At 49.6% G+C, this 7,407-nt stretch overlaps 1 protein-coding gene across 1 annotated transcript in view; it reads left to right on the forward strand.

Moving 5' to 3' along the window:
* Positions 1-1,644: 1,644 nt before the first annotated feature.
* The window catches only part of LOC119107072 (excitatory amino acid transporter 1), a 60,897-nt gene continuing 55,134 nt past the window's right edge, over positions 1,645-7,407 (forward strand). Inside the window, exon 1 of the mRNA XM_037230428.1 lies at positions 1,645-1,748. The gene's annotated coding sequence lies outside the window, so the exon portion shown is untranslated. The remainder of the gene's footprint in view (positions 1,749-7,407) is intronic.

The following is a 7,407-nucleotide window of genomic DNA, read 5'->3' on the forward strand; positions in this document are numbered from 1 at the left end:
GGACCCGCTGAACCCAAAGCCAATATAGATTAATTAAACCCCTCGGTACGATTAAAAGTGCCGGTACAGGTTAACAGAAAGGGCCCTGGGAAGGGTGATGGGTCCTCCACGAATGAGCTCAAATGGAGAGTTTTGTATCGATAAAGAGGGCCCCTGAGCATCGAGTTCCCTAGTGTGGTGTCTTATATGGGCTCCAGCAGCAGCACAGGACCCTTAGAACAAATGGAAAGAACCCGATTCTAATGTGAAGGGTCCCTGAGCAATCGAGTGTAGTGTACCCCTGCATGAAGGGCCCCGACAAGAGCGTAAAGAGCCTTTCAGGCGAATGTGAAGAATCCGTGGAGGGCCCTTGATCGATTAAGAGTGCCCAGATGTGTTATATATCTATTCATAGGAAGTACCCAAGACCCAATGTGTAGAGCCCCCCAAACAATCGGGTGTGCCCGACCGATGTGACAGATTGGGTCCCAGTCAAAAACGTAAGACCCTCGAAAGTCAGAAGGAAGTACCCAAGACTGAGTGTGACGGCCCCTGAACGATCGAGTGTGACCGAGCAGCTTAACAGATGGGGCCTCCGACAAGAGTGTAGGACCCTGCAAAAACGTAGAAGTACCCGAGACCTAAAGTAGAGGGACGCCTGAGTGATCGAGTGTGCCCGTGGTGAGCTTAATAAATGGGGCTCCCGACAAGAGAGTAGGGCTCTCCATTGAAATAAGAAGTGCTCAAGAGACTATGTTCATGGTCCCCGAACGATCAAGTTTGCCCGAGCAGGTTAACAGATGGGCCTCCAACAAGAGCGTAGAGGCCCTCTGCAAGGGACAGGGAATTGGAAGGATTCTAGACCAATGTGGAGGGCCAATGAGGATAACACGAGTGTGTCGGTAGGTTAGCCAAAACCAACATGACGGGCTCCAGAGCAGCTAAGAATACCTCGGCAGTTTAAAGGTATGGGCCCCGATTATAACGTACCGAGCCTTTCGGGCGAAATGGGAGAATCCGTGAAAAGCTCCTGATCGACAAGAGTGTCCCCGCGGGCCAGAAGATCCGACAACAGCGCGGTGCCCTTCGAGTATTTGCAACGAAATCAAGATCATCGTGGGAGGCTCCTTTGAAGGCTCTTTAGCGATCTTATTCACTCTTTAAAGTGGGCATATGGGGCTCCAGCAACAGCGTAGGACCTCTGTACAGCGATATGAGCCTTAAAATATCTCAATGTCAACAACCCAAAGGTTTAAAATCCCTTTCAATCAGTGAAATATAAGTCTGGTCTGTTCGTGTGCCCTTCGCTTTTGCCTGGGACCGTTCGTCTGGCAGCCCAGAGTCCGATTTTGTTGCATTTCGTGTTTAAAAAGAGCTGCGTTTGTTCGGCTGGCCATCGTGCCCCTTCGGGGCCTATGAGCCTCTTTGACGCCCAAGAGCGTATGGCCTCGTTCCCCTGGATCCTCGATCCCCCCCCCCCCCCCCCGGACGCATGCCCACTTGCCACTCTCTCAGTTAAGCATGTGATGCTGAGGCCGCCGTTGCCTGGTGGCATTCGCGCAGCAAGGGACCACGTAGGGTGCTGCCACCTGTCAGTCGCCACTCGAAGCCGGGTGTCGGCTGGCGCCGCCGCCGTCGGAAACCCAGCCGCCGTTCGTTGTCAGCGGCAGGCGGCCTGACGCAGCAGAGCCGTCCCGGGCGACGCGCAGTGTTACCACCAGGACGGCGCCCGGCTTACGGTTTGGGTCTACGCTCAGCACACCACCCAGGTACCGTTACAGAGCAGTGTCCACAGTCTCGTCTGTGGGAAGTCGGATATTCAGCGACCTTAAACTGTCGCTTATGGGCGATCGGGTGTAGGTAATAAATCATGCACTTGGTGTTTAATTTACGTCAATATATGCCCAACAAAATGATCATATTGCGTGCCGACCCTATTTCTGCAATCCTATCGTAGTTTTGTTCCCGATCGAATGTTTTTTTTTTCAGCCGAGGACTGCGGCCAAGTGTGCCGCTGGACCGTCTAAATTAACAGATCCTGTCCATCAGAGCGGCGCTCACTGCTGAGTGTGGAGGGGCCGTGCCTGTCGTGCGCTATGCTCCGGAACAGAGCCGCGCAGAATGAACGTAGTTGAGCTGACTCGTCGTCGCGAGAACTTTCGCGCCGCTCCGCATCACTCAATGCCACTGTAATGTATTGCTCCCTGTTCACGAAATGATCTCCGTCCGACGCTGCAGCAATGAGCTCCCTGTGTGACCGAACATCAGCTCCGGTTCGGGATCCGTTCCGTGCCTGCTCCCGGCGCCGCTGCCAAGGATGGGCGGACTGCAGAGTCACCCCGAAGTGAAGGCAGGAAGCAGTGGTTGGCAGTGGTCTCTGCCTGGCTGTGCGTTCAGTTCGTGGCGCCTGCCCTCGTTAGTTGTTTTTAATGGCATGGAAGCCGTTGTTTATACGCCGAGGCTTTTGTGTGGAAATAGTGCCAGGGACGAAGCCAGCGGACGAGAAGTTTGGTGCTGGCGGAAATTCCGAAGCTGAATAGGCGGCTTGCTCTTACTCCCTGTGCACTAAAATAATTCGCTCGTTCACCGATATCCAGAGCCTATCAGAGTGAAGCACAGTTTAAACATATCGAGTGCGTTTCACCGGCCACACAGCGAGCCTGACTGCATGCATCGGACCCATGACCGGCTGGCCTGGCACCAGCAGAGCCAATGAAAGCACCCGTCGTGGGGATCGAACTGACAGCAACATCTGACACGTGCCAAACTGAACGTTGGGCCGATTATATCCAGACTGCTGAACCAATTCCAGGACGAAGGCGAGCCGACCACCGCCAAATTAAATACGTACATCCTAGCACTGTGCGACCTGTGCAAGCATGTCCAAAGAGGCATTGTGTGGTTTGTTCAGTGTAACCTCTACAGGCAAATCGCAAAAGCGTACCGCAGTTTGTTCAAGTTGTCGAAGTTCATGATCGGCATGTAAGCGCCGGTCTTAATAATTATAGATAGGCGCTGGGTGCTAACGACAACTATTTCCCATTCAGACCAATACCGCCGGCTTAATAAGTTTGGCGGCGCGAAAGCTTCACTTAGAGACTTCACTCATGTCTTATTATATTGCATATTGCCGTTACTACGCGCATTACCATGCTGTTTAGAGGTTTTGCGCTCTGGTCCAAAAGTGCACCGCCTCTGCCAGATGGTACGATAGGCGCACAGTCGTCTGCTCTTCGGTAGTCCGGTCCACCTCCTCGTATCTACTTTCTCGCGTAAGCCTTACCGAATTTATGGCAAACAGTGTGAATTAGGCGAGACATCTTCAAATATTCAACAACCAAAACGAGTAATATACATGGAAAAATAAATAGCCCGTTCTGTGATCTGTATGTGAGAGCTCTGCGATTCACACAAAGCCGCACGCTCACCGGGTGCAATACAGGAATTAGGCGTAAGGAATCAGGCTTAACACGCGCTCGAGTGGCCGGTTGGATGTCCTTCGCTCGGGGGGGGGGGGTCAATTTGACCCCGCTGAGATCTAAGAAAGGAACTCTCTCAGGGAGAGTTCTCTCAGGAACTAAGAAAGCTAGAGACACAAAATGCACAGGGTGTGTTGGCCTGTACGTGAGCTCACTTAGGTGAAAGTCTGAGGATCCTCGGCCATCCCCTTCGGATCAAATAGGGTCAAACAAGGTCAAACTCCAAGTTGGTCTCCAGTGTCGCTAGAACCTGGATACCTGTTCTAAGTAAAAGGTCACATGCTCCTTTAAGGTCAATGGCCTTTTTGACATTTCGGAGGTCACGGTGACCAAAATCCATAGAACACCGTTTTGAGCTTTGCATTTGAGCAAGCGACAGAGATTACGATAGGCTGTTTGTTCCTAAAAACGAAACGTTGACCTGGGTCATTTTAGGCCAGGGACCTATTTTGACCTCTGAGAAGTTCACATAATATGTCTTATATGCGGTTCCTGTTACTAAAAAATTAAAAATGAGCACCAGAACCTACCCCATACAGCCAGCTCTATAGCCATAAGAAAGATTAGTTTTGACCTTGGTCTGACATTTAAACCTGGCCCTAATTCAATGTTATTTGTTTCTTCAACTGTAGTGTTGATTAAGAAAGTATCTCAGAGATGCATAGCTCCAGCTAACTCTCCGGTTGTTCTATCAGATCAAACGATTCCCTAGAAATTGACTTCGCTGAATCCATGGCCTGGCTTTGACCTGGAGTAGGTCAGCGACCTTACAAGGTACACCCAATTTTATGTCAAAAGATTCGCTTTCTAATTGTCTACAACTATGCAAAATTTAGCGCGGCTGCGCCTCGCCGCTCAGAAACCATTCCCGAAAACCCTCGGGGGGGGGGGGGGTCAATTTGACACCTCACCCGAGCGCGTGTTGAGGAATTAGGCTGAGCGAATCAGGCTGAAAGAATCAGGCTTATGGAATCAGGTTTAAGATCCCCACAACAGCCGCACGCTCCCGGTGCGCAATACAGGAATCAAGGCTCGCAACCTCTCCAGCAGTTCATGCTTCTGCACTCCCTCCTTAGCAACGTATGCTCCTAACGTGTTCTTTTTACGCAGCACATCCGATTCATATAACTCTCACAGATCGGTAGCTATGAAAACAGACGTCAGTCGTAGCTTATTTGCGCACGGCACCTCTGAACGTCCCAACCCAGAGCGAACGGACGAGCCGCAGGCATCCGTCGTGCAGAGCAGGATCATCCCATATGAGGGAGTCAGCCTGAGCATTAGTAGGACACGATGATCTTACGTGAGAGGCAGTCTGAATATCAACAGAGCAGAATTATATCACTTGAAGGGGCGGCCTGAGAATTGGCAGAGCGGAATCATTTCACCTGAGGGGGGCAGCCTGAGTATTAACGGAGCAGAATCATATTACTTGAAGGGGGAGCATGAGCATTGACAGAGCAGAACCACCTCATCTGAAGGATGCAGACTGAGTATAAACAGAGCAGAATCACCTCACCTGAAGGAGGCAGCCTGAGTATGAATGGAGCAGAATCATCTCAATTGCAGGGGGCAGTCTGAATATTAACAGGGCAGAATCATTTCACCTGAAGGAGGCAGTCTGAACATTAACAGAGTAGAATCATTTCACTTGTGGAGGACAGCCGAGTATTCAGAGAGCACAATCATCTCACCTGAGGGGCAGCCTGAGTATTAACAAAGTAAGCTCATCTCACCTGAAGAGCGACCTGAGGCCAGTTTTGTAAAACAAAAATACCGTCAGCAGAGGGAATTTTTCTCAAATTTTCCTCCTCCGAGTTTTATAAAGCTCGGAGCAAAAAAACTCTCATCCACGAAAATCCTCCGTCGTCGAGAGCAATTTTCCTCCATCGGGTTTTACAAACAAAATGTGCGGCGAGAATCGCAATGGTAAATGCGCAGTTATTGTGGAAAATGGGCCGATAAAAAAATCAACCTCATCGCTGCGCTTTTTTAATCAAGGGTGACATACTTTTATCAAAATGCGCCCTGAGTACGTTGCGATGGCTCAGAAACCTAGCTTCAGGGTGCGCGCATCTTCACTGCTCAGCTTGTATCGTTTTGTTCCCACCTGACTGATGGTGAAATCGACATCAGGCCTACATCAGACTACTGATAAGGACCGGCAGTGTACATTATGCTCCGAGATGCCTATGCGGTGCTTTGGTTCTACCCCATGCGTGTAAGACGCAGAAGCATAGACTGCAAGCAACGTCTGTGAAAACATTGTCCAGAATTCAGCAACGTGCTACAGCGTACAGGTGAGCATTGACTTATAAATATTTGCGCTATTGCAGGATATATCACAGCTTTACCCACACGCCAACATCTTGCTGCTTGTAGCACGCTAAGACACAGAGTGGGGGGGGGGGGAGGGGGGCGGCGTAGCAGTGCAGCCTCTGTCTAGTTGCTGGATGGAGGGGAGGGGGAGCTTTTGTCAAAATTTGCCCTTATTTGTGCGGCAGTTCTCCCTGCCCCCACCTCCTCCCCCCTTCCCATTCATGGCCTATGCTTGGGTGGTAACCAGTGATCTGAATTCATGAATGAGTACCTGAAGCATTTGTATTATTTCTAGTGGCAAGGAAAAAGGGGAACAACACAATGCTTCAGTGCATAGATATCTTAACAGGCCCTTCGAACTAGTCATCTTAGATGTTTACACCAGACTAAATATCTTCTTTTTGCGCGCAACTTAGATGGTATTTGCTATTTGCATCCCTGGTTGTCGTTGCCTGCCCATCTTTCTGTGAAGTTAGTGATTTATGTAGTGATAGCCTCCCCCCACCCCCACCCCACATCCAACCCACCATCTTTACACTCCTGGGCAACAGTAATAGTTTCACTAGTTTCTGTGATAAAGTTGCCGGTTGCCCCCCCCCCCCCCCCTAACCCCTGGTGCTCCAGATGGCCTCTCTCACCCATGTGCTAAGTTGTGACGAAGTCACGACTAATGGCTGTATTCATTCAGAGTTACCCTCGTGTGCTGAAGTGCCTTATTTAAGAATGCGTAACTGTACTGTTTACATTATGGTATGAAATAGCACCATGACAAGCAAAAGGGGGGGGGGGCAAAGGCAGCTAGCTATCAAAGCAGCTAGGTTGCAGATCAAAGCAGATCAAAGCAGCTAGGTTGATGCACACCTCCGCGTTGTTAAATTTCTATGCATGCAATGACGCTAATACAATGAGAACAGGCTAAGGCTGTGATTGTTCTCCAATCATTAGATTGATAGCTTGTTTTGCTATTGACAATGTTAATGATATCGCCACAGCGCGTAATTCAACCGGGCAGCCCCTACGAAACCCTGCTGTGGCCCTGTTTTCCATCACTTTTAACTAATGTTCGCTTTGGGCTCCTCGGCGATATTGTGGGTCACGAATTTCTTGAGGCTGTTCGTGGGACTGGAAGATAAGGACACTGGTGTTCCATTATTTTCATGAGAATTTAATTTTATGTTTCACTGGTGGGTTTGAAGGTACTAAATTTAATCAGGTGTAAGCCCCCATCAGTCATGAGTCCTACTTCATTTCGAACTCAAGCTTTTTGCATTTTAAAGTGATTGTTGAACGCCCCCCCCCCCTCCTACCGTTGTTATATGCGCTTCTCTGTCAACTAACATGCAATGTGCATGTTAACTGAACATGCAAGTAGAGTGCAACGGCCTGCAAATATTCTGGCAAGTGTATACGTAACTCTGATGATTATATGGGTGAAACCAATGCATTCCATGATTGATGTTCTGTCTCTGGTTGCAGATGAATGACAGTAGACGCTGCCCGATTTCGAGGTGTTCCTGTGTCGAGCGGCCCTCATCAGGTCCATCAACCGGCAGCGACAACAAAATCATGCACACTGCTTGGAACTTTAAATGTTTTTGGCATTGCCATGAGCAAAATACGGTGTTTTTTT

This window comes from Pollicipes pollicipes, unplaced genomic scaffold (genome assembly GCF_011947565.3).
Source record: "Pollicipes pollicipes isolate AB1234 unplaced genomic scaffold, Ppol_2.1 Scaffold_6686;HRSCAF=7923_pilon_pilon_pilon, whole genome shotgun sequence".
NCBI lineage: Eukaryota > Metazoa > Arthropoda > Thecostraca > Pollicipedomorpha > Pollicipedidae > Pollicipes > Pollicipes pollicipes.